This window comes from Crocodylus siamensis, chromosome 11, assembly GCF_052110815.1.
Source record: "Crocodylus siamensis isolate JL-2025a chromosome 11, ASM5211081v1, whole genome shotgun sequence".
In the NCBI taxonomy this organism is placed as follows: Eukaryota; Metazoa; Chordata; order Crocodylia; family Crocodylidae; genus Crocodylus; species Crocodylus siamensis.
In genome coordinates this window covers 27057385-27083088 of record NC_143405.1, presented here as the reverse complement: position 1 = coordinate 27083088, position 25704 = coordinate 27057385, and the positions used below count along the sequence as shown (strand labels likewise).

The 25704-nt window shown below is 43.6% G+C and overlaps 1 protein-coding gene across 3 annotated transcripts in view; it reads right to left on the bottom strand.

Moving 5' to 3' along the window:
- IP6K1 (inositol hexakisphosphate kinase 1) overlaps positions 1–25704 on the bottom strand; it is a 103418-nt gene that overhangs the window by 64272 nt on the left and 13442 nt on the right. For all 3 annotated transcript variants that reach the window (XM_090023044.1, XM_090023045.1, XM_090023046.1), the window contains exon 3: positions 24449–24565. The gene's annotated coding sequence lies outside the window, so the exon portion shown is untranslated. The remainder of the gene's footprint in view (positions 1–24448; positions 24566–25704) is intronic.

Below are 25704 nucleotides of genomic sequence, written 5' to 3'. Positions count from 1 at the left end.
GTATTTCCCGGAATCGAGGATGAGGTCCTGCCCCCCCACCCCGCAATTAAATACAAGTAAAGAGAACCTCGTCTTAAATTTGAGTACCAGCCTAGAAGGCTGCTGCTGCTTCAGCTCCAGTCTGGGGGAGACTGCATAATATGCGGCCTTGAAGGACCTGCTATGGCTCCAGCTCCAAGGCCACTGTTGCTACTGCCTGGCCAGGATCAGGGCCACTGTGTGCTCCATGCCCCAATCTGAAACTGAAACCTGAGCCACCACACAGGGTAAGCAATGGCGGTGGCAGGGAAGACACCACCAAGTGCCAAGTGATGCAAAAGACAAGTGGGACAGGAGCTGGGAGGTGCAGGTAGCAGGAAGGGGGTGGAGAGGGCAAGTGACAGCTTCCCACTGCAACTTTCCCCACTGCTTGGCGCCCTGACAGTTTCCCTGAAGCAGTTGAGGACATGAATTTAACATGACCCTACAATAAATTAGATTTTACATGCTGAAAATGACAATCAATTGTCCACGTATAGAATCTAATTATTGTGAGAGTCATCTTAATGTCAAAGTCTTGGATTCAGGTGAATACGGTATACAGTTGATCCATCAAAACAGTCTTACCTCTTGTGTATTTCCTGGACCATCATGGTTATAGCCCTATGATTTCCAAAATGCACACACAAGCAACTGATTCATAAAGCCTACTGACGTACAGTTCAGGTACTGTATGTCGGGGGGAGGGGAGGGTGCACAGGAAAAGCATGCGGGAACCTGTTCTTCACTGACATTTTCTCAGAGTTGCTGAAGGGCTCCAGGCTCTATTAAAAATTAACTGAAGAAATATCAAATCTTGATGTTTTGGGCTTCACCAAAATATTGAGAGGCTTCATGCTGAAAACTCACTTTTGGTCTCATATACGCAGAATTCAAGCATAAAATCCTAATTTAATTATTTGCTGCAGTACCATATTTGTACTAACATGTCACCTCTCCACTGCAGGAGATTTTTTTTCATAGTTTCCAGAGGCAGAAGGGACCTGAACAGATCATCAAGTCCTACTCCCTGCCCTGGGAAGGAATGAGTGCTAGGATCATAATACCCCAGCCAGAAAGCTCTGCAACCTCCTCTTGAAGACCCCCAAGGTAGGGGAGATCTGCAGCTCTCCACTGCAATGATTCTCAACCAGACTGCAACAGCACCCTGGGGTGCTCTGAGATCCTTTCAAGGGTGCCACAGGGCAACATGCAATGTTAGTACTCTCAGGCATGCAAACATGATTCACAAGATAAACCCAGAAATTTTAAATATGAATCCATACCGTCAAAAAACATTCTGACCCGCTGCAGTCTTACTGAGTTCTTTAAACAAGAAGAACGTCTCTATTTTTTTTTTGGTAGTAAAAAATAAAAATAAAAAAACCAAAAAAACTAAGCTGGCATTTGCAAAAGGGTGCCTTGAGTCTAAATTAATTGAGAACCAGTGCCCTACAGCTTTGAGCAAGGTATGCCATCTACCTATCAGAAACATCATAGAAATGCCTAGAACACTTTTTTCAACACTTGGCCCTGCTGAGTAACAAGAAATATCTTTTGAAAACCTGGAGTTAGTTCTAGACTGGTTTGTAATTTCATCTCCAAATCTGACCTAGCTAATGCAGTGCAACAAATACCATCTAAAATAAACCTGTGGCTTGTGTGAGAAATGATACACAGACTCTAGCTGAGTAAGGCAGAGAAGTACCACGGGTGAGCTTAGAGATGGAGATGCAATATTACATTAGTGCACAACTAGGGAGTGCAGCCACTACTTGTAAGAGGTGGGCAATCCAAATGCACTAAAGCAGGGGTCAGCAGCCTGCAGCCCACAGGCTGAATCTAACCCATGGAGCCATTTTATCCAACCCACACAGGTGGGAGCTTCAGTGGCTGCAGTCTTCACTCACGTGGCAGAGAGAAGTGGAAACAGCAGCACAGGCTGAGTTGCAAACAGCCTATGCTCAGAGCTAAGTTCTATTTAGGTGGTCACCTCACTCCAAACATTGCCAACCCCTGCATTAGAAATCTCAGCCAGCAGTTCTTTACCTACTTTTAATGAAAAAAGTATGGTTTTTACCCTCCAGCATCAACCTTGACACAGTTACCTTTAGCTTTGTCCATGCTAGGATAAAATGGAATGCTCCATGTTAGCTAGTAACTAACACATCCATCAGATAGAAGACGGAATGTACTTCAGCAAATGTAAAGGACGTTAGACAAAAACCCAGCAGAGCCAAGGGCTGACCTTCCCACTAGACTAGCTGTGAAGTGACATTTCAAATAGGCTTAATTATTTCCAAGTCAGTATTACTTTACGTATACCTTGTCTTCACTAGGAACAATTAAAATTCTAGCATAAACAAGTTTTAGCTTTAATACATATTAGCTGATTGAGATAAAGGAGAACACAGAGTTTACTTCAACCAATTTACATATAATGCCACAAGTCTGCAAAACTAGCACATCAAAGCAACTTTGTCATCATTTGGTTATTAGCACAATTTCAATACACTTTTTTCCAAAAATAAATTTATTCAATGGGTTAACACAGATTTCTGTAGTGAATGTTTCTACCAAATCAGGCAACAGTGCAGCAGGCAAGCGTGAAGCCCAGAAATCAGCTTGCATCATTCAGTTGTTCTCCCTAATTCCAGGTTATTTATTATTTACTTTTATATAAAATTTCAATCAAGTGGTGCCTCTTTGAAGGCCCTAATGCCCAATGGATACATTTCTACATAAAACATACAAGATCGTAGCTTAAAAAAAGAGTACAGCAGCACCACTTCGAGAGGACACTGCTCAGAAACATATCCTGTAGCCCACTTATATCTGTTTAGATCACCTTTAAACATCACTTTGACTCAGTTTCACCCTGTTTGTCATTGATCAGGTCTTCTGCCAATGTTTCAATGTGCCTCTAAACACATGGCTCTACAACTTAATATCCCTTGTAAAGAATCAACTGGGTCCCTACATAACCACAGGCCATGTATTTGGAATGAGGTCCAAGCCAGATAAGAGGTCAAAGTCTTTGTCCAGGCTTTATAAGTAATCACATCAACCTTTTTCTGCAGAAAAGATATACAGCTTAAATTTCAGAAGTACTTAACAACTGGCTTCACTGGGACCTGAAGGAACTAAACACTAAAAGCCTCTCTTCACAGAAACATTGTACTAGGAACACTGGTATTTTCTGAGCACTGTGATGGTTTTTAGCTACCAATTAGCTAAGGAAAAAATTTTCACTTTCTGTTACTTTTATCTTCTACACAGAAATTAAAGACAGAGGAAAGAGTAAAGTACCCTCATGCTAGAGAGTAAGCCTCTAGGACTGAAAAGACTACCTGGATATTTATAATACAATCTGATTTAAGGGTTCCTTGAATGCACTGACACCCAAACGAGACTGAACAAAAAGAGTGGGGAGGGTAAACAGGACTAAGAAAAAGTCAGTAAGCACAAAGCAGCACAAAGACACTAAAAATTAAGAAATAAACTTTATACAGCAGCCTGTGAAAGGGAACCGTTCTTCCAAGTTCTTGGTAACAGGTGAGTGATCACACTGCAAACACCACCATTCCAGTGGATTTTTCTACTGGAAACAGAGGCACCGAAGACTGACAACCGCAAGGAATGTTAGTGAGACAGTAAATGGAAAGTAATGTTTCTACAGCCTCTGTTGTACCTACTTCGTATATTCAGGATTTCAACCTCTCAGGTTGTCCAATCAGCACAAAACTTTATAAAAAGGCAAAAACCGTGCCAGTCAACTCACAAATTTCCCTAGTCCCAACAAATTAGGATCTGTTCAATCCTACTTTTCCTTCACTGTTTAATGAATTCAACACAATTCTCTACAGGAGGAACTCCACACCCAAAAGCACTTAGGTTTTAAAAACAAGCCAAGAGATCTAACTTTAGGATAGTAAGGTGTTCTATTTTACAATATTAACATTTTTAAGGCCTTATTTCTTTACCATCAGATCCCTCATTTATCCTCTGCAATTCTAAGTAGCAACACAGTTGCTGAATTTATAAAAAGTAAAGTGTGCAACAGACTTGTGCGATTCATACTAGGTTAATGGGGCCATGGACAGACAACAGCAATATATATAAACAGCACTGTCAGTGCCAAAGTGCCATGCAATATTAGCACCATTAAGTATGTAAATGCTTACATGTGATTCAGAAGACAAACCCAGAGATTTCAAATAGGAATCCATATTGTCAAAAAAATTCTGACCAGTTGTGATCTTTCTGATATTTTTGTGACAAAAGAACTGTTATATTATTTTTCTGTAGTCAAAAAATAAGTGGAAATTAAGGAGCTGGCATTTTCTGAGGGGTGCCTTGAGCCTAGAAAGGTTGAGAACCCCTGCAGGTTACGAACCCCAGACCCACATCTATAAGAACATGAGAATTCTGTTTCTCCAGTCAGGCCGCATGAACTGTGGAGTTGCTTGTGGTCCTTGGACAGCAGAGCAAAAAAAAGTGGAGGGTGCTTAGTTTTTCCCAGGTTTCTGGCCTTTGCTGGTTGCTACACAGAGCCAGGAAGGAATTCTTCCCTTCTTCTTGCTATAAAGCATCCCTGGCACTTATCAGGAGTCTTGGGTGTTAGTCACCAACAACACTGGGGATTTGACTAGGATGTGCCAATGCTCCTGCTAGGACTAAAACACCTTGAAGTCTCTGGTTAGAGGATCCTGCCCCTCTACTCAGACCAGTCACATTTGGGATCAGGCATGAATTTTACCCACAGTCAGGTCACCAGGGATTGCAGGGTATTTTGCCTTCCACTCTAGCAAGGGACATAGTACTCTTTCTTGGATTTCTCAAGTGTATTTTTAACAATCACATCCTATCCTTGCAGCAGCAGCATGACACTGACAATGCCCTCACCTCCATGCTATACCTGCCCCATGACACCTCTGTTTTCCTCACTGCTGACACGTTGCCAAAGCCACATGGCTTGTGTTGAAGAAAAGCCTGGGTATCCAGCCCATGGCCTGTTAAAGGTTACTGGCCACTGGACTAGAACAATTTTAGTAAAATGAATAAATCTGCACTGCTCCTTAACACTCCAGATGCAACAATGCTGTTGAAGAAGAAACTAGTGTCTTATGCAAATGTCATTCAAATCTGTTAAGAGTTCAAATTAAAAAGAAGAATAAATTTAAATCAGTGATTTTAATCACCTATTTCAATCATGATTTTAATCATCAGAAATTAGAAAACTTGATTTAAATCATCTATTTTAAACTTGCTTTGCATTTCTAAGAGAGAATCTAAAAGGTACACTCACAATATCTTAGGCAATTATGAAGCTTAATATAAATTTTAATTATTTTTTAGGTGTTATTATGATAGAAAATGGCAAATGATAAACTATGAATACATGTTTAACTCACAATAAATGTCAATTTCTATTTGCATGGAAAATTAAATTCAACTGAATGCACAGAAGACATGTAATATTTTATTTTTAGTAAATAAAACACTTTTAAGTACATTAGCTTCAGAAGAGAAAAATCTGTAATTTTTCCACTTACTTAGTCTTTTGTGCACTTCAGTACAATGATCATTAGTAGGAAAGGCTCAAACCTGGGACTGAGAACCGTAAAAACAGGAGCCTTAATTTACCAGACCTTAAAGACACGGCTCTGCTAGACAAGACAGCAGCAGACTCAACCTCTGTGCACAGCACCTCAAACAGAACATTAATTCCTCATTCTGCCTGTACTGCCCAACCCTGCCCCAGCAGGTGCTTCCCATCACTGCAGAATTCAGCCTTTCCTACTATTACTGGGAATGGGAGTTGGCAGTGCATGACAAAGTTGGCTGCAGGAGGCTTAGGCACTGCGGAGAGTGGAGAAACAGCCTGCGGCTATGGCCAGATAACAACAAGCAGACCACCAGTCTAAAAAGGTTGCCAATCCCTGCCCTGACGCAACCAACTAAGATTATTATCTTGGTACTACACATTTACATTCCTGGCTGAGTTAACTGAATAAGCACATTTCTTCTCACTGAAGACCATCCTCTATAGAAGCTATTTAATCAAAGGTCAGCTTACCAGAAGCACTGAGATGACAATGTACAAAGTCAGAGAAAACAACTAGGGCAAAACTAACTGGGAATTCTATAACACTTTGGGCCAAGCTGTTGACTCCTTTGCTTCAGAGTATTCAAACTAAAGAGACTGACACAGTCCGTCCTGCTGAAAACACTGATACAAATATACAGTAAAAGCTCTGTTATCCAGCATCCCCTGGGAATGGGGGATGCCGGTTAATCAAATATTCCGGTTAATATTACCAGAAGTGGTACTTCCGCCTTTGCCACGTCCCTGGGATGCCAGTTAACAGAGTTTTCCAGCTAATAAAGCGCTGGTCAACACCGCTTTTGCTGTATTTAAACAATGAAACGTGGGAAAATACTGAAGTCACCTCAAACAAAAAACCAGGAAACCAACCGTATATGAAAACTGGATTTTCCATTATTCTTCATTTTTACCCTTTCTAGACTATTCTAACAGACAGCTCAGGACCAAAGGACTTCAAGGTATACACACATTTTTAGACCTCTTGTTTGCAGGTTACCACAAATACTGATCATTTGTCACTTCCAAGTTAGTCAAGAATGAAAAATGAGAATTCTTCACCACTGAAGAAATCATGGGGGAAAAAATCTCAAACAATTATTTAATATTGGCATGTACAGTACAATACAAATTAATAAATGAAGATGAGTAAAAATCATTAAGGTGTCTTAGCCCTTTAATGACAGAAATAGTCACACATAACTGAGGAAACACTACTATCAAGACATATACAAAGGAAAATGCATGTAAACAGCTCCTTTTTTTGTTTTACAAATTGATAGTCAGCACTGACTGCACAAGGTCATGAAACTCCACTATGAATTCCACAGTAGTTAATCCATCCTGCACATATACTATGGCATTAAAAAAAAAAGAAAAAAAAGTCAAGCCTCACATGTGCAAGGGGTTAAATTAGGTTTACTATGGTGAAATTATACTCAAAATTTGCTTACATACACACACTTGCCTTTTAGTGTTAATTGTCTGAACTCTGAGACAATGGGAAAACAATGGAAAAGATTAACATAGAAAATAGCAGATAACAGCGCCCGCAGAAGCTAAAGGAGCAGTAAGAAAGACGGACAATACATGAAATTTCATAGATTTCATAGACATTAGGGCTGGAAGGGACCTCGGGAGATCATCGAGTCCAGCCCCCTGCCCGAAGGGCAGGAAGTCAGCTGGGGTCATAGGATCCCAGCAAGATAAGCATCCAATTTACTCTTGAAGGTGTTCAATGTAGGTGCTTGAACCACCTCCGCTGGCAGACTGTTCCAGACCTTGGGGGCTCGGACAGTAAAGAAATTCTTCCTTATGTCCAGCCTGAAACGGTCTTGCAGGAGTTTGTGACCTCATCATCATGTCGATGTCACTGGTAATCAGTGGGACTATGTATGTTTGTACACATGAAGCCACTACCATGTACATGTGACAAAAATGTCACTGTGTGGCTTAATGGTGTCACACTACACGTGCAAGAGTTTGTGAGGTTTTAAATGAGTTTGCATTGTTGGAACTATTAGTCAGATCATCCCCCAGCCATGGGAGAGGAGAGCAGACTTCTCAGGAGAAGAGGTTCAGGCCCCCACTTCTGCCTTCAGTAGGCATCTTCTGAAGACAGAAGCAGTGAGGGACCCAATCTTTTTTTTTTTTTTTTTTTTTTGGATACAGCCTGTCTGCTTCTCCCAGAGCCAGGGGCCGAGCTGCCAGCAGGCCGAGCAGCCCAAGCTGCAGGGAGCCCCTGTCCTTCCCTCTGCAGTGGTGGCAATAGAGATGTGAAGGTCCAGAAAAAAAAAGCAGAAAAATTCGCGGGGGGAAAAGAAAAAACAGAAAAAAACTTTTTTTCCCCCGGTTTCTTCCCCAAGGACTTTTTTTTCCCCCCAAAAAAAGTTGAAAATTTTTGGAAAAATTAAAAAATCTCTTACGAAATATTTTCTTATAGAATGATGAATAAAATGTTTAAGACAAGGTGTTCATATACTGGTACCCTTTACTCCCCCAAAACATTTTCTAATATCTATGTAATAAGAAGATTTTAATGTAAGACCATCTACAGCAGGGGTTTTCAGCCTTTTTGGGTCAGTGTATACCCCCGCTAGCCAGACGTGGAATGAGGGGAGAGGGTGGTGCGTGGCCAGACACTGAGCAGGGAGGGTGCCGTGCGGCCAAATGTGGAGTGGGGGCAGCCGCCACATGCGACCTTCCCACACCCCCTGCATCTGGCCAGGTGGGCAACACCTGCACGGATGGTGCGTGGCAGTACTCCATCCCCGCCTGTGTGTACCCCCTAGGGCCTTCTCGCATACCCCCAGGGGTACGCATATCCCCAGCTAGCAACCCCTGATCTACAGTATCAGATCATGACCATTCCTGTACACTGAGGGCAAGCAGTACAGTACACGTCAAACGCAATAGTAAGATACATTTCTGCCCCTAGGGGGCACTGCCATTTTCACAAGAGAAGGAAGAAGGATTCAGTGCTTTTTTTTGCTTGTGGACTTCCTCTATTGTTGACCTTTGATTTAGAGGCTGGTGGATATGCTCCTGTCCTCCTGACTAGGCCTCAAAGGACTTGGAGAGGACACTGGCAGCAGCATCCATTTGTTCCTGTAGAGATTAGAAACAAGGAGCTTATTGCCCTGCTTGCTCAACAGCCTCAGGACAGGAGACAGAGCAAGTCTAAAAGTTTTGGAGTTGGAAGGAATCTTCTTCCTTCTGACCTTGAGATCCACAGAAACACAGAAGCAGCACAAAGGAGCTGAAAGAAAGTACACTTCTTTATTGAAGGCAAGAGTTTTAATTTCTCTGAATTCAGTATATTAAACTATATTTTAGATGCATTAGTATATTTTCATAGCCTCTGTAATTCATTATTGAACTCCTACTAATCTGATGTTTTATGACAAATTACCTAAACTTAGCAGTGAGGTGAGGCCTCCAGCGTAGGCAAGTTGTTCACAGTTAACTCTGAGGAGGCCTCTCCTCCATCCACTACTAAATTTGTACATGCTGTAGCTTAATGTTTATATATGCAAGCTAGCCACTAAGTCCATTTTTCTTTTTTCTCCCTCAGCAAAATGGTGCAACCAACTTCTAGCATATGGAAGCATTTCCACACTGCAAGTTATTCTGAAAAAAAATGTGATTTGCAAATACTGTCAAATGAAACATGAATTTCCAAATGCTACTAGGATGATCAAATACATCCTTGTATGTAAGAAGTGTCCTGCAGACATTAAAAAAATTTTTCATGGGTGTAAATGAGGAGGAGGTAGATCATGATGGAAGTGCAAGTAGCTCTTTCCAATGTTTCATAGATGTTAGGGTCAGAAGGGACCTCAATAGATCAAGTCCGACCCCCTGCATAGACAGGAAAGAGTGCAGGGTTCAGATGACCCCAGCCAGATGCCCATCCAACTTCCTCTTGAAGACCCCCAGGGTAGGGGACAGCACCACCTCCCTTGGGAGCCCATTCCAGACCTTGGCCACTCTAACTGTGAAGAAGTTCCTCCTAATGTCCAGTCTAAATCTGTTCTCTGCTAGCTTATGGCCATTATTTCTTGTGACCCCCAGGGGTGCCTTGGTGAGTAGAGCCTTACCAATTCCCTTCTGCACCCCCATGATGAATTTATAGGCAGCTACAAGGTCATCACCTCTCAGCCTTCTCTTGCGGAGGCTGAAGAGGTCCAGGTGCCTTAGGCTCTCCTCCTAGGGCTTGGCCTGCAAGCCCTTAACCATATGAGTGGCCCTTCTGTGGACCCTCTCCAGGTTATCCACATCCCTCTTGAAGTGTGGCGCCCAAAACTGAATGCAGTACTCCAACTGCGGTCTGACCAGCACCCAATAGAGGGGAAGTATCACCTCCTTGGTTCAGTTTGTTATGCATCTGCTGATGCATGGGAAAGTGCAGTTAGCTTTGCTGATGACTTCGTCACACTAACGACTCATGTTCATCTGGGAGTCCACTAGGACTCCGAGATCCCTTTCCACTTCCGTGCTACCGAGCAGGTCATTTCCTAGGCAGTAGGTGTGCTGGATATTTTTCCTCCCTAGGTGCAGCACTTTGCATTTCTCCTTGTTAAATTGCATTCTATTGTTTTCTGCCCATTTGTCCACCCTGTCCAGGTCTGCCTGTAGTTGTTCCCTGCCCTCCAGCGTGTCTACTTCTCCCCACAGCTTCGTATCATCCACAAACTGGGACACAGTACACTTCACTCCCTCATCCAAGTCACTGATGAAGACATTGAAGAGTATCGGTCCAAGGACCAAGCCCTGCGGGACCCCACTACCCACTCCCTTCCAGGTCAATACCGGCCCATCAACTACCACTCTCTGGGTACGACCCTCTAGCCAATTTGCCACCCACCAGACTGTGTAATCATCCAAGTCACAGCCTCTTAAGTTGTTCACCAGTATGGGGTGGGATACCTTATCAAAGGCTTTCCTGAAGTCTAAGTAAATGATATTGTAAATGTATAACTGCTGCGCGGCACTCTCACATTTATGTAACCTTGTAGTTTTGGCTTCTAATCAAAATGAAAGCTTTATTTTCCCATGCTTGTATTAAGCTGCACATGCGTATTTTGTAAGTTTCATTTCTCATCTATAAGTGTCATTCCTGCAGAAACAAAACTTATGTAGAAAATCTACCTAGTAACTATTATGTAAAAGAAAACTATCCTATCTCTGTATGCTTAGCTTATATCATAGTTAGTGTCACAGAGGCAATCCAACCAACATCTATAAAGAAGCACAGAGGCAAGAAGTAGCAGAGACGATGACTGAACGACCCTTCAGGCTTGATCACCCTGTAGCCAGTCCTCAGCCTCCCTGCCTAGGCATATCCCAGCGAAAACCAAGGCCTCGAAAATCCGCCAATCGACAGCGATTCACTGCGTTACAGTTTTGTTACCTATCATCCTGTTCATGAGCTGTTGACCAGCCCTAGGACTAACTAGTGAGTAGCCGCACCTATCCCACAAGGGGTAGAAAGCAAGGGCTCGCTAGTAAACCCTGTGGGCCAACAGACCCCCTTTGTATCCGGCATACTGTAACTGAAGAAACATCGGAGACTCCACCTCTTAACTGCCTCTCTTCGTAGTTTAGACAGCATATCTACGCTTTTTATACTTATATTTACTGCAACTTTGTTCCAGCCGGTCTCCCCTCTTATTCATAAGAGGGTGAGGCCAGGTGAGTGAATAAAACAAATTTTTACTTTACCTTATATTTACTCCGTAATAACTTCTACCACTAACACCCACTCTCAATGAGCTGTTGACAAGTTCTGGGACTTAAGGAGTTGGCAGCCGCACCTAGCCCATCAGGTTAGAATGCAAGGGCTTACTCTGGAACCCCGTGAACCAACAGACATCCTACAAACTTATTATAGAAAATTAACAACTTACTCTAAGTCGTCTACTTGTGCCAACTCGGCGAACCTCGAAGGTGGTCATAAAGCTACCTCCAATCCCGCCCCACAAGCTGCGCGCTCGCCCGCTCCGTAAAGCCCGCAGCTCCCCAAGCGGTGCCGGAATCGCTAGCCCGGCATTCCGCCACAGATATCAACCCCTACTCCTGTGTCAAGGTGTTTTGTAACCTGGTCATAAAAAGAGACTAGGTTAGTCAGGCATGATCTACCTGCAACGAACCCGTGCTGGTTTCCCCTCGGCATAATTTTCCCTGCTGGGCTCTCACATATATGAGCCTTAATAATTTTTTCAAAGACTTTGCCAAGGATGGAGATGAGACTGACTGGCCTATAGTTGCCTGGATCCTCCTTCCTCCCATTCTTGAAAACACTCTCGATCCAGAAGTCCTACTGCTGTTGCTGCTGCTTCTTTTTCTACAATACCAGCATCACAAAAGGTTGCCCAATCAACATCCTCAACTAACCAAATATTGCAACCAACCGTATACAAAAAACTCTCAATAGCTTCATTTGTAGACAAGATGACACCTGAAGATCAGGAAAAAAATGACCAAGCTCTTGCAAGAGCAATATATTCTTCTGGAATGCCATTATCAATAACTGAAAATGCATACAGGCAGGAAGCATTTAAATTACTAAGACCATCATACTGTTTACCCAGCAGACCTTCTCTGAGCAAGCCTCTTTTAGAGTCAAAATATGAACGTGTAATGCAATCTGTGCAAGGAAAAAAAATCAACAAAGCACTATGCCTTGCAGTACTTAGAGGGATGGACAAATGTGCAGGGAGGAGGAATCATGAACTTTGTGATAACATCTCAACCCATTTTTTACAGAAGCATTTAAACAGGAGAGAACAGGCATACTGGAGAGTATATCGGTAGTAAAATATGTGACGTCCTACAGAAGATCGGGAATGCTAAAGTATTTGCTTTGCTGACTGACAATGCAAGGAACATGAAAGCAGCATGGGAGATCATAATGGATAAATATCCACATATTACTGCAATAAGATGTGCATCCCATGGGCTAACCCCGCTTATTTGCATTATGAAGTTGGATACTCTGCAAAAGATCTATAGAAAAGCAAAAGTAGCTTTTACATGTTTGATAACTTCCCATATTGTAGCTACAGTCTTTAAGAAGAAGCAGGAAGAAAAGAATGCAAGAAATAAAATACACTCAAACTCTGCAGTTAAAATAGAGGGGGTGGAGTGGTGATCTCATTTGAAAGTTTACTAAAAAGCAAAGAAGCTCTTCAAGAAACAGTAATAATTGAGGATCTTAAAGTATTGTACCCAGAAGTGTAAGGAACACTGTACTTGATGAGGATGTCTTTTGGGTTCAGCTGCAGAACTCCCTGAAGATTCTAAAGCCAATTTCTTCAGCAGTCACGGCATCTGAATCAGACAGTGCACTTTTGTCAGATATTCCTTACCAAATGGCCCAGGTAAAATCAACGGTTTTTCAGAATCTAAGTGTATCTCTGCTTACAAGTACAAAAGAAAGAAAAGTGAAAGATGGGAAGAATTTTGTTGCCAATCAATTTGTGCTGCTGCAAATCTCTTGGATCCAAGATTCAAAGGTAGAAATGTTAGTGATGATAGTACTTCTACTGCATTTGACTGGATTACAAAACAAGCAACACTCAGGACTTGATGTTGGACAGGTACTATCAAATGTTGCAGAATACAGAACATCTTCAGGTATTTGGTCCAGGAATGCGGTCTGGGACTCTGCCAAAGATATCCCTGCTGCAACATAGTGGCAAGGCCTTTGCATGGCACAGCCTCTGACTCCTTGCTTCTTGCCTGATTCAGATTCCTCCATCTTCTGCAGCATGTGAAAGAAATCAGTCTATGTTTGGAAATATTCATCCCAAATGAAGAAATAAACTAACATGTGAAAGAGTAAAGAAGCTTGTCTCAATCCGGGCAAACCTTCAGTTTTCAGAAATCCAAGAAGATGATAAAATGAAGGATCAGAAGAATCAGAAACTGCTGATAGTGACAGGTCAGAAAATAAGACTGATTAGACAAAGTTTCATGTAGCAAATTTTGTATTCAATGACTCTAAATAAAGGGTTTTTTGTTCCTTTCTTTTTCTAGCTCTTTTTCTAAAAATGAGTGCTTTTTGTACCTGCTGGACACTGTGGAGGAGACTAAGTCTAGAATACATAATAACTTTATTTGTTTTACTATAATGCTGATGGTTTTCTTCTATTTTCAACTTTATTTTTTGCCTGTTTCTCGTAAACTGGCAAAAACTAAGAGATGCTAGGTTCCTTAGAGTTCAGCAGCTTGTAGCTCCATTTGTAACAAAAATTAAAAACATTTTAAAGTAAATTCAATTAGTAAATTTGTAATTATTGTCTGAATAAACTATACTTTTAAATTTAATAAAATGTACCAAACATGATAATTTTATGATTAAACCAAGTTATACATAATACATTTTATGTTCTTAAAGTAAAAAAGTGACTTTAGATCTATAAAGGGTGCTAAGAAAATAAATACTGCATATATTTAAATTTTCCCTAAAATTTCCATTTTTTTTCTGGAAAAAATGGAAAAACAACAGCTTTTTTTCCATGGCTTCAGAATTTCCAGAAATCCTCTATGCGGCAACCCCCAGGCCTTCTCGGGCAGGGTCTGGGAACAGTTGGATTGGGCCAAGTGCTGCCTACAAGCTGGGGTAGCACCTGGCCCACTAGCAGCCCATCCAAGTGGCCCCAGGAGGTGCCGCCACCATGGAGGGAAGGACCAGCTCCCCTGCAGCTGAGAGGCCACTTGGCCCACTGGCAGCTCATGTCCCTGGCCACAGGCAGGCACCACCAAAAAAAGGATTGGGCCCCTCACTGTAACAGTGACAGAAAAATAAAACCCTTAAATTGAAACAGTGGGTTTCAATTCAAAACCCAGCGTTTCAATTTAGGGGGCAAAGAATGCAACTCTAAGGACTAAACCCCCATCACATGTACAAGCGCCCTTTAAGGATAAGAAATCCATTGTGCTAGCATAACTGTTCCCATAAGACATGCAGAGTATGAAAGATACACACCCAAAAAAAATCCATGTCGTATGCACTCTTGGAACACATACTCTGAGCTATATGGGAAAAGAAAAGGAAAACATGGGGCATAGACCAAAATTTGTGAACATAAATATTTAAATCAGCAGCCTGGTTTCCAGAAGTCCACGCATCCATAATTTTAACAGATTTCAATGGGAATAGTAGTTTCTGAGTCCCTTTTCAAATGAGATAATTTATTTAGGAACCAAAATAAAGGGTGTTATTTGGAAGTGTTTAGAAGTTTCAGAGCAATACAGGCACAGAAAATTGGCTTTCCAAGAGCAGCTAGCAATGTAATGCCCAGCAATATATCCATTAGCCCAACAATGCTGAGGTACAGTACAATGCTGACAAACAAGTGCCATTGACCCCTTCAGACTTCCATAAAATTGCAGGTTTCTTGCTCACATAGCAAATTGTCACTTCCAGTGGCTGAGTCTCTGCTAACAACGTACCATGTTTACTTGAATCTAAGGTGACCCTCCCCACCAGTAATTAGATTCTATATATAGAAAATCTATAAATTTGTTAGTTTTCCAGCTACAGAATCTAATTAACAGAGGGTAGTCTTAAATTTGTCTCCTACCCACTGCTATAGCAGGAAAAGCAGTGGTTGGGGAAGGGTTAGGTGGCTGCTGAGGGGTGGGGGAGAGGGGTCAGGCTGTCCCTTTGCCCTCAGCCCTCCCACTTCTTGCGCCTGTTGCCCTCCTGCCACTTCTGCCAGTCAAGATTTAAAGCAGGGGTGTCAAAGATGGGGCCCATTAGCCCCTTCAACTGGCCTCCAGTGCTGCCCCGGGTCATAGATTCGTAGATTGTTAGGGGCTGGAAGGGACCTCGCAAGATGATTGGGTCCAGCTCCCCTGCACTAGGCAGGAAAGACAACTGGGGATCAAGATGAGCAAAGTGACTGTCCAGTCTCCTCTTGAAGATTTCCAGGGTAGGTGATTGTACCACCTCTGGAGGGAGTTTGTTCCACAATCCAGACACCCTGACTGTAAAGGAGTTTTTCCTTGAATTGAGCCTAAGGCAGCCTTCCAGGAGTTTGTATCCATTACTACTGGTCTTCCCCAAGGGTCTCAAAAGTAGGTGCCCACCCTAGCTGGCTTGGGACCCACAGTGCAAGTGTTCAACTGAGCTGGACCAGCCCCACACAGGGTCTGCACAATTCCAGACTAGCTGGAGTGGGCACTGTATGCACTGGATCTGGCATGTTGGAGGGGGGAAGAGCAGGCATTGACCAGCTCCATGCACTCATTTGGCCCACTAGGTTAAGGGTTGGGTTTTTGAAAAAAAAATTTCCCCCCTCAGTCTTCCTCAGAAACACTGGATGTTGGATAGAGCCTGAGGATCCTGAGCTTTTTTGCCTACAGTGCTTTGCCCCTCTGCTCAGGGTCAAACCAATCACTACATTTGGGGTCAGAAAGGAATTTTACCTCATGGTCAGATGGGTATGGACAGCTGCAGGGGGGAAGGGTGGCCTTCTTTGGATCTCTCAAGTGTATTTTAATAAACTGTGCAGATGAAGGACATCGGGAACTGCTGTCCCCTTGCTTCACATTGGCAAGTTTATGCTAGGCTTTGTGATTGTGAAGATAGTAACAGGTTAGACAAAGATTTGCATGGGATGGTTTAGATAGGGATGACCCTTCCTCAGATAAGGGGTTGTACTTAGTGACCTCCACAGGTCCCTTCCAAACCTGCTTTATGATTGCAAGTACTATTTACCTCCAAGGTCCTGGATGAAGTCTTTTGGCCTATATGACATACAATCACTCTTGGGGGCAGTTCTAACTGCTGAAACTGTGACAACATCAGCAGTGTATAATACCTGGAACATCAACAGGACACTGTTAGTTAACAGTACATTTTTGCAGAAATTGGAATTAACTAGCTTTCCTTGCCCTGCTTCTAGCTCAAATAGATCTGGAGTCTTAACTGAATTATTCTTCTCAGGGAATAAGCAGTTCACCATGCTGAAGAACAAAAATGCAGGCCAACCCCCACCAACCCTCGCCTACCAAAACCTTCAACAACAGAGAATCAGACTAACACTTTGTGTTCATAGCTAATTTCTACCCCTCCTCCCTTATGGTTAAAACTCAGGGCCTAGGCAAAAAAGAAATAAATCATTCCCTATTCCCTTTCAATCCTTGGTCTTTCAGCTAAAACGAACAGCAATAAGGACAAATGTACAAAAGAAAGATAACTGACGAATCTCTATACCAGTGATCCAGTGATTCTTAATCAGGATGCCACAACATCCTTTCAAGGATACTGCAACATACCACACAATATTAGCACTGTTAGGTGTGCAAATACCTATACATAATTCACAAAAGAAACCAAGACACTTCAGATAGGAATCTATAGTACCAAAAACATTCTGAGTTCTTTGCAATATAAAAAATGCTCTATTATTTTTCTGTAGTTTAAAAAAAAAAAAACCCAAGTAAAAGCTAAGAGCTGGCTTTTTCCAAGGAGGGAGTGCTTCAAATCTAACACAGTTGAGAACCACTGCTCCATATCCAGGACACTAACAGAACAACTGAGCATATGGTTACTAGGGCCAAACCACGTTGTCTCTTAGGTACTGACCTAAAGACCAGAGAAGAGAATCTTTATCCCAATTTCCAGTGTCCCCAGCTTTTGAGTTCTCCAGCATACTTCATAAAACATGGCCACACTTCCAATGTATCCTAGCTGAACTGCAGGGCTTTAAGTCTAGTTAAATCTTTTTGGAAATTATTTGACAAAATCTTGTATTCCACCCTAAGGTCTTAGGTGTCAGTGGAGATAGACAGACAGACTTTTCTGCTTCTCAAGGCAAACAGGCTCCACAACCTGCCTTTATATTGGGTCACTGTTACCAGAAAAGCACCCCCCACAACTAGTCACTGGTCATTTTTCCATTTGGACAGCTTCCAACACCTCCATGCTTATCAAGGAGGAAAATGGGCAGTCATCAAATGAACTGTCTCAACATTTCAGATTTGTCTGTTTACAAAGAACTTCTGTACCCAGAGGTGCCCAAATACAGCTTCTGATGATCAGGAAAGGTGAAGTGGTACCTGGAGGTAGTACTTCTGATACTCGAGCCCTACAGAGCTTCCCTCTCATCTCCTCTCAACAGCAGCACAACCCAGTGGTGTGAAGGTGCAAAACTGAACTCCAACTAGCTTTGAGCATCAAGGACAATAAAAAGTCCTTTTTTCAGATATGTGGGGAGCCGGAGAAAAAGCAAGGGCAACATTGGACCCCTGCTGAACCAGATGGGGCAACTGACACCCAGGAAAAAGCCAACCTATTAAATGGGTACTTTATGTTGGTCTTTCATCAGTCTCATGGGACGCCCATGCTCACTACGGGACAGGGAGGTCCAGGTGAGGGAGATCCCCTGCCCTCCATTAATGCTGACCTCATGAAGGAACACCTTGAGAAGCTGGATACCTTCAAGTCAGCTGGCCCTGACAATCTACACCCCAGGGTACTCAAGGAGCTGGCGAGCATCACAGCCCGGCCCAGCCCCTGGCACGGATCTTTGAAAACTCCTGGCACTCTGGTGTAGTGCCCGAAGACTGGAAGAAGGCCAATGTGGTGCCGATCTTCAAGAAAGGGAGGAGAGTGGGTCCGGCTAACTATAGGCCTATCAGCCTAACTTCTATCCTGGGGAAGATCTTAGAAAAGTTTATTAAAGAGGCCATCCTTAATGGACTGGCCAACGCCAACATCCTGAGGGATGGCCAGCACGGGTTTGCTGCGGGTAGGTCTTGCTTGACCAATCTCATTTCCTTCTACGACCAGGTGACCTATCAACTGGGCAAGGGAGAAGAGATTGATGTCATATATCTTGACTTCAAAAAAGCCTTTGATCTGGTATCCCATGATCACTTCTTGGCGAAACTGGCCAATTGTGGTCTTGGGTCCACCATGATCTGCTGGCTGGGAAATTGGCTCCGTGGTCAGACCCAGAGGGTAGTAATAGATGGAAGTCACTCATCATGGTGCCCTGTGACCAATGGGGTCCCCCAAGGCTCTGTTCTTGGACCCATATTGTTCAACATCTTCATTAATGATATGGACACTGGAGTCAGAAGCGGACTGGGCAAGTTCGCCGATGACACCAAACTTTGGGGCAAAGCATCCACACCAGAAGACAGGCTGACCTGGACAGGCTCAGCAAATGGGCAGACAAGAACCTGATGGTGTTTAACACCGATAAATGCAAGGTTCTCCACCTTGGGAAGAAAAACCTGTAGCATCCTTATAGGCTCGGCAGTGCTACGCTGGCTAGCACTACAGAAGAAAGAGACTTGGGGGTCATCATTGACCACAAGATGAACGTGAGCCTTCAGTGCGAAGCTGTGGCTAATAAAGCAACCAAAACGCTGGCTTGCATCCATAGATGCTTCTCAAGCAAATCCCGGGACGTCGTTCTTCCCTTGGTGAGGCCGCAGCTGGAGTACTGTGTCCAGTTTTGGACTCCACAATTCAAAAAGGACGTGAAGATGCTTGAGAGAGTCCAGAGAAGAGCCACGCGCATGATCAGAGGTCAGGAAAACAGACCTTACGACGACAGGCTGAGAGCCATGGGGCTCCTTAGCCTGGAAAAGCGCAGGCTCGGGGGTGATCTGATGGCCACCTATAAGTTCATCGGGGTGACCACCAGAATCTGGGGGAACGTTTGTTCACCAGAGCGCCCCAAGGGATGACGAGGTCGAACGGTCATAAACTACTGCGAGACCATTTCAGGCTGGACATAAGGAAGAATTTCTTTACTGTCCGAGCCCCAGAGGTCTGGAACAGCCTGCCATAGGAGGTGGTTCAAGCACCTACATTGAACACCTTCAAGAGTAAATTGGATGCTTATCTTGCTGGGATCCTATGACCCCAGCTGACTTCCTGCCCTTCGGGTGGGGGGCTGGACTCGATCTTCCGAGGTCGCTTCCAGCCCTAATGTCTATGAAATCTATGAAAAGCACTTATGTATTGTTTCTAGAACTCTTCCACAGTGGCAGTGGAAGATACTGGCTGCACTTCATTCTTCCTTTCTAAAACAGTTTCATTGTTCTAGTATTTTGAAAACACCACACAGAACTCAGTGTTTTCCTTTGGCTCCACTCTATTTCTGCCATTCAGAAGTAAAGTGAAGCAGAAATCTTACATTCCACTCACAGCAAAGAAAAAGTGGGAGGAGATGCATACAGTGAATAAACAAGTTAGTCTTATGTAAGAGTTTAGCAGCTGTAAAAAGGAAGCTCTCTCATTTTAAAGGAAATCCAACCCCACGGCACACAAGCACCAATAATCCTGTCCAGTTACTGGAGTATAAGCAACCACTTCATGTTCCAGGCTTCTCTTCTCTCTGTTTCCACAATGAATGCAGCGCACAAAGCCCGCTAGCATGGAGCAAAAGAACCCAAAAAACTGGTTCCACAGTTGGGAATTTGTGCACAATTTCTGTTTCCCAGGAATTAGGACAATGTCTAGTTTTAAAATGATCAAGCTTGAAGGTTTTGTACAAAAGCCAAGTACAAACCTATCCTAAAATATTGTAAGGAACAAACTATCCTTCTAAAAGCTTCTCGTTACAGGGCCTGTTTTGGTCACCCCCCTGAGACACTGACTACACCGGAGTTACTGTGCAGTAGCATACCCGAACGGCTTTTAGGTGATGCCGACTGCGCAGTAGGTTATTACTACTGTGCAGTAGTACTGCATCACACTTTGTGCCATGTGACACTACTGTGCAGTCAGCATCTCATGTAGACATAGCCACTGAGAAGATTCTCAGTGCTACCCAGCTTCTTCTTGGATGCTATCTGACTGGCTGGTCCAATTTACAGAAGGGATAGTGTTTAGTTCCCTTTAGTTTAAAGGATGTTCACAAATATTTAGACAAAGCATTCTAGTATATTTGGGGCTATTGTAAAGGGAGGAAAGTGGGGTGTAATCTAAGAACAGAACTAAGAGCCAGAATGCTGGTCTCAGTTCTTCCATGGATTGCCTTAGTGACCTTAAATCACCTTAGCCATGCTATAGCCCATTTGTTTGCAAAAGAATAATGCTACATATTTAATTCAGTGAGACTGTATGACACAAGTATTTACAAATTGCTTTGAGAGACTCAGTTCTGTTGTGAGCTTATTTTCTTTTCCATGAAGAACCTGAAGCTAGGTCCAGTTTTGTTCTACCTACAGATCAAACTCTGAAAATGTTCACGGGTCTTTCAACCAACAAGTAATTGCGTTTGTGTCTAACACCTCCAATACAGCAGACAATTTACCTAATCAAGATGCCAAATCCTTTGCAATAGGTTGCCACTGTTTATAGCAGTATTATTTTCCCTGGGTCAAACTTGTCCCCACAGGAAACAACATAATCATAAAACAAACAAATACCTAAACAATAAGGGTTAACTTGTAATCTGCAGTCCTTTCCCAGACCCTGAGGGCACATCAAAATGAGGGCCCATGTGCTGCATACAGCACTGCAGACCCACAAGCGTTTTCAGTTGTTCAGAGAGAGATCGTTATCATCATTCACCATCATCAGGCCTAACACCATACTTGGAAGCTTAGAGAGAAATTGCTTCAGTACATACTCAGGTATGTTAGTTCAGTTTTTCAGGACAGCCTCAGGTATATTAGTTCAGTTTTCCAGGACAGCCTCTGAAACCAAGTCTAGAGGGGTCCCACACCACCATTCTTTGAATAATGTTTCTTTACCCACAACTATATCCTGACTAAAACTAAAAAAGTCCTTGAATTTAGATTTTAGCCTTCTTCCCCCTCATTCCTAAGAAACAACTAGAGACAACATCTCCCTATTAAGACAAGACCCCTTTAAGAAGTGATAGATCTCAGGAAAGGGATTAGAAACTTCTATTCAGACAAAGTGGAAGAGAGAGAATACAAAATATGTATTCTGCATTTGTACTGGTTGCTATTCCTAAACCATCTCAGATAGATCCTTGTTCACCCATTTCTTGAAAATTAAGGAGAGGGCACAACTTCCTTAGGCAGCTTGTTCCACTGTCTTCCAGTTCTTACAGGTAGGAATTTTCTCTGAGATTTAAACTATAGCAAAGCAGCTTTAGATTAAAACTGCTGCTTCATGTTCAGCCCACTGTGGCAAAGGACAACAGTCATTCTCCTTTTTCTTCATGGCAGCTTTTTAAATATTTGAAAACCATTATCATGTCACTTGTTTTAATCTTCTTTTCTCTAAGCTAAACAAACACAACTCTCTCAACTTTTCCTTGTATAGCCTGAATGCCCTTTCATCCTTGTGGCTCACCTTTGGATCCTCCCCTGCTTCTTAACATTCTTCTTCAAATGCAAAGCCCAGAACTGCCCACAGTCATCTAGCCCTGTGGTAGACAACCTTTTCCAACTATGACTTAGAACAACCCACTCCGAGTCAGACAGACAGATAGGTGGGTGCTAGGACCCACCTACAGCTGGTGTTTGTCCCTGCAGCAGCAGTGGGAGAGCGCCCACAGCCTAAGACCCCTACCTGCCAAAGCCCCACATATGGAGGGCCAGACCCAATGGTTCCACAGATCAGATCTGGGCTATGGATTGCTGACCCCTCCTCTAGTCTAATCAGCATGAAGTAAAGTATTGTCCTGTGTCTTGCTTACAATATTTCCATGAATAGTCCAAAACAGCATTTGCTTTTTGTGTGACAGCATCACACTGATGTTAACTCTGTGATCTGTCGTAACCTGCAGATCCTTTTCAGCAGGGCTACTGCCTAGCCAGTCGTTGTTTTGTATTTGTTTATTTTTCTTCTCCAAGTCAAGTACCTTACATCTGTCTCTACTGATCTTAATTTTGTCATCTAGAACCCAACTGTCTAATTTATCCAGATCTTTTTGAATCCTACTCTTATCCTCCAAAGTGTTTACAACCCTTGCCTGCTCCGTCTTATCTGCAAACATAATTGGGAAGCTTTCTTCTCCTACATCCAAGTTATTAAATAATATTGTTAAGGAACACCAAACCCAGAACAAACCCCTATGGAAAATCATCACCTAGCTCAAACCGCGGCTGCTGTAACAGGACTTCTAATATGGAACTTGAGAAATCATACTGTGCAACACTGCCTTGCACTTCAGACACATGAGAGCTCTGGAAAAGCAAAATCTTACTCCTCACCTAGGCAGAAGCTATAGGGAAGTTCCAACACTGCTTCAGAATTGAGATGGTTTTGATGACAAGCCCCAACAGTTCTCACAATTGATGCAAAAGTCAATCTATCACACTTTTTATAGCTCTAATGCTCTCTACTGGAATTAGTCTCTTTGGATGCTGACAGAAGCGGGGGGATGCAATTTACCAGAAGCAGCAGCATGTTACTTTGACCACTTCTGCAGCACCTGTATACATGTGCTTCAGTAGGGCTTTTGGGTGCTTTTGGCTAAGTCAATCAGCTATTAGATGAAAGCACCAAAAAAGCCCCACTAAAGCACTTGATATATACAAAGACATTGAAAAAGCCAGGTGCAACTAATGCGCTTCCTTGTCTGGGCCTGTGCTGGGCTCAACATGGGAGTATGCTGAGTTTAAAGTAAAGGATTGTTTTGGGGTTTCTTTCCATGTCTGCAAGCAGCCTTTGGGACCACCGATTACTGTCAGGGACAAAACTAAAAGGTGCGCTGCCCCCCCCCCCCCAATCTTCACTAGCTCTGAACTATCAAGAGGCCAAAAAGCAATAAACTCCCTCCTTCCCCAACTAACTTTATCAAGTCCACATAAACAGTTGCAGCAGTTTTAGTGGTTAAATCTGCTTACTCCACATAGCCAGTAACAAAACTAACTCTAAGCATCTTCCCAAGCTGGTAAAAGATTTACTGGAGACTGACTGTTTCTATTCCTTGCTTTGGCAGATATCATAGTCTATCTCACTCGATTGAAATTTCGAAGACCATTTTAAAAGATCCAATATTATTTTGATATTAACAACAAACAACACTCAAACTGTCACATATGTCCACTCTGACATAGTTTGAAATGTAAGAAGTTCAGTTTAGCCTATGACTACACATGAAAAGCAGAGGTTTTGAACAGAGTTCAGTAGTAAGAATGGGACACAGTTCTTAACTTTACATCATAAATCCAGCAGAGGAAGTGACTTGAGAATTTCAGTCTGAAGAGTTATGAAGGCAGCACCTTTCACCAAACTAAACTCATAAAAACAGAAAAAGATACCCCAAGGAATCTACAGTCATCATCATTTTAAGACTGTTTAGTTAAAGTTCAAACACCATCTAACTAACAACCAAGGCTCAAACACAAAAGAATTAGTGTTCAAAGCCTGAAAGCATCCTAACTCTCTAAAGCCATGTAAGGCCAGTGGTTCCCAACATTTTTTTGCCACAACCCACTACTGAGAGCATGGTGCAGCAGTGCTTGCAGCCTGGGGGTGGGGGAGCTCCTGGCACGTGGTGCGGCTTCCCCTTTCTATGCGGCACCACCGGCATTGCCCCCGTAACCCCCATTTGGGTCGCGACCCGCCCGAGGTTGGGAATTGCTGATGTAGGCGTAAGCTGCATTTCTCAGGAAAGTTTTATGCTAGAAATCATGCTGTCAAAGGCATGTAATCCTATTCGAATATAAACATCAGCTATAAAAAGTTATCAGGCTTTTCACTGTATTTTAACATACTTATGAAGATGCCCCTGTATGATTATACCTCTCTCTCAAGAAGAGAGGTATAATCATAACATCCATGGATATATCAAGCCAAAAAGTTTAATTACATACAAAGAAGAGCTAGTTTTCTGTTTGCTGGACATGTGCATCATTTGTATTACTCACCATGTGTAAAGCAGATCGGTATTTCCAATAAGCCACATGAGTTCTGTTTATGAAATAGCAGCTAGAAGGTAGAGCCAAGCAAGCTGGGATGAAGCAGGAAGCCAGGAGCAAGCCAACCTGAAAAAAGTGCGAAAAAAAAAATGAGTAGCTATAATAAATGTCTAAAGACATAGATGAATTTAAACTAGTAAATTGCCCGTCATGAATGACGGGGAGGAGGGGGGGAGCAGAAGGTGAGAACAGAGCACCAGCACCCCATGGTGCCACCCCTCTGCTTCCAGCTTGATGTGCCCCCACCACCCCTGCGTCCCTCCCCAACCCCACCATGTCCCGCCCCCTGCGCCCCACCCCAACCCCCTGCGTCCAGCCCCATGGGCTTCCCCCCACCACTCTCACTGCAGCCCCGTGCACCCACCTCATCCTCTACCACTCCACCACCAGTTCCTAGGAACTGGGGGGGAAGGGGAGCTTGCACGCAGCGGTGGCCAGTGACATGAGGTGGCATGCAACATTTCCCTTCCCTGCCTCCCCTCCCCATGCCTCCCCCTGTCAGCTGTTGTCAGGGCCAGACGGCAGCAGGGGTGGGGTCCATGGCAATGGCGGCAGAGGTGCACTGCCCCTGAAAACCCCTCTTCCCATTCCTGTTCCCCTCCATTCCTCCCTTCCCTCTTCCCCACCGCCTCCCCCTCCCTTTCGGCTGTTGTTGTGTCGGGGAGGGGATAGTGCAGCAGCTCCCTCGCCCCCCTATGCGGGCATGTGCTGACTTGGCAGTGCATGCGCAGTTGGTACGGAGGGTTACAGACACAGACAGACAGACAGACTACGGCTTTTATTATATTAGAATTAGCCAACTGCCTGTCAAGAATGACCTGGGGGGGGGGAATGGAGCTGCTTGGGGTCCAGGCCTATTCCCCCTCTCTGTACTGCAGCAGTAGGGGGAAGGGAGGAGCAAGCCCAGGCCTGATGCAGGGGAGGACTGGGCCTGAGGGTGGGGAGAAGCTGAGCTGCCACAGCAGGAGCAGTGGGCCCAGACTGACACAACAGCATCAGGGGGATAGGAGGAGCAGGCTCAGGGCCAATGCAGGGAGCAGGGGTCAGGGAGGAGCGGGCCCAGGCCCGACAGGGGAAGGAGACTCGCTTCTCCCCTCCCCCAGCCACTGCCATGTTGGGCTTGTCTGGGCCAGGCCCACTCTGCACCCCCCACCCCTACTGCCACGGCAGGCTGGCTTTTCCAGGGAGACTACAAAAGATTTTGG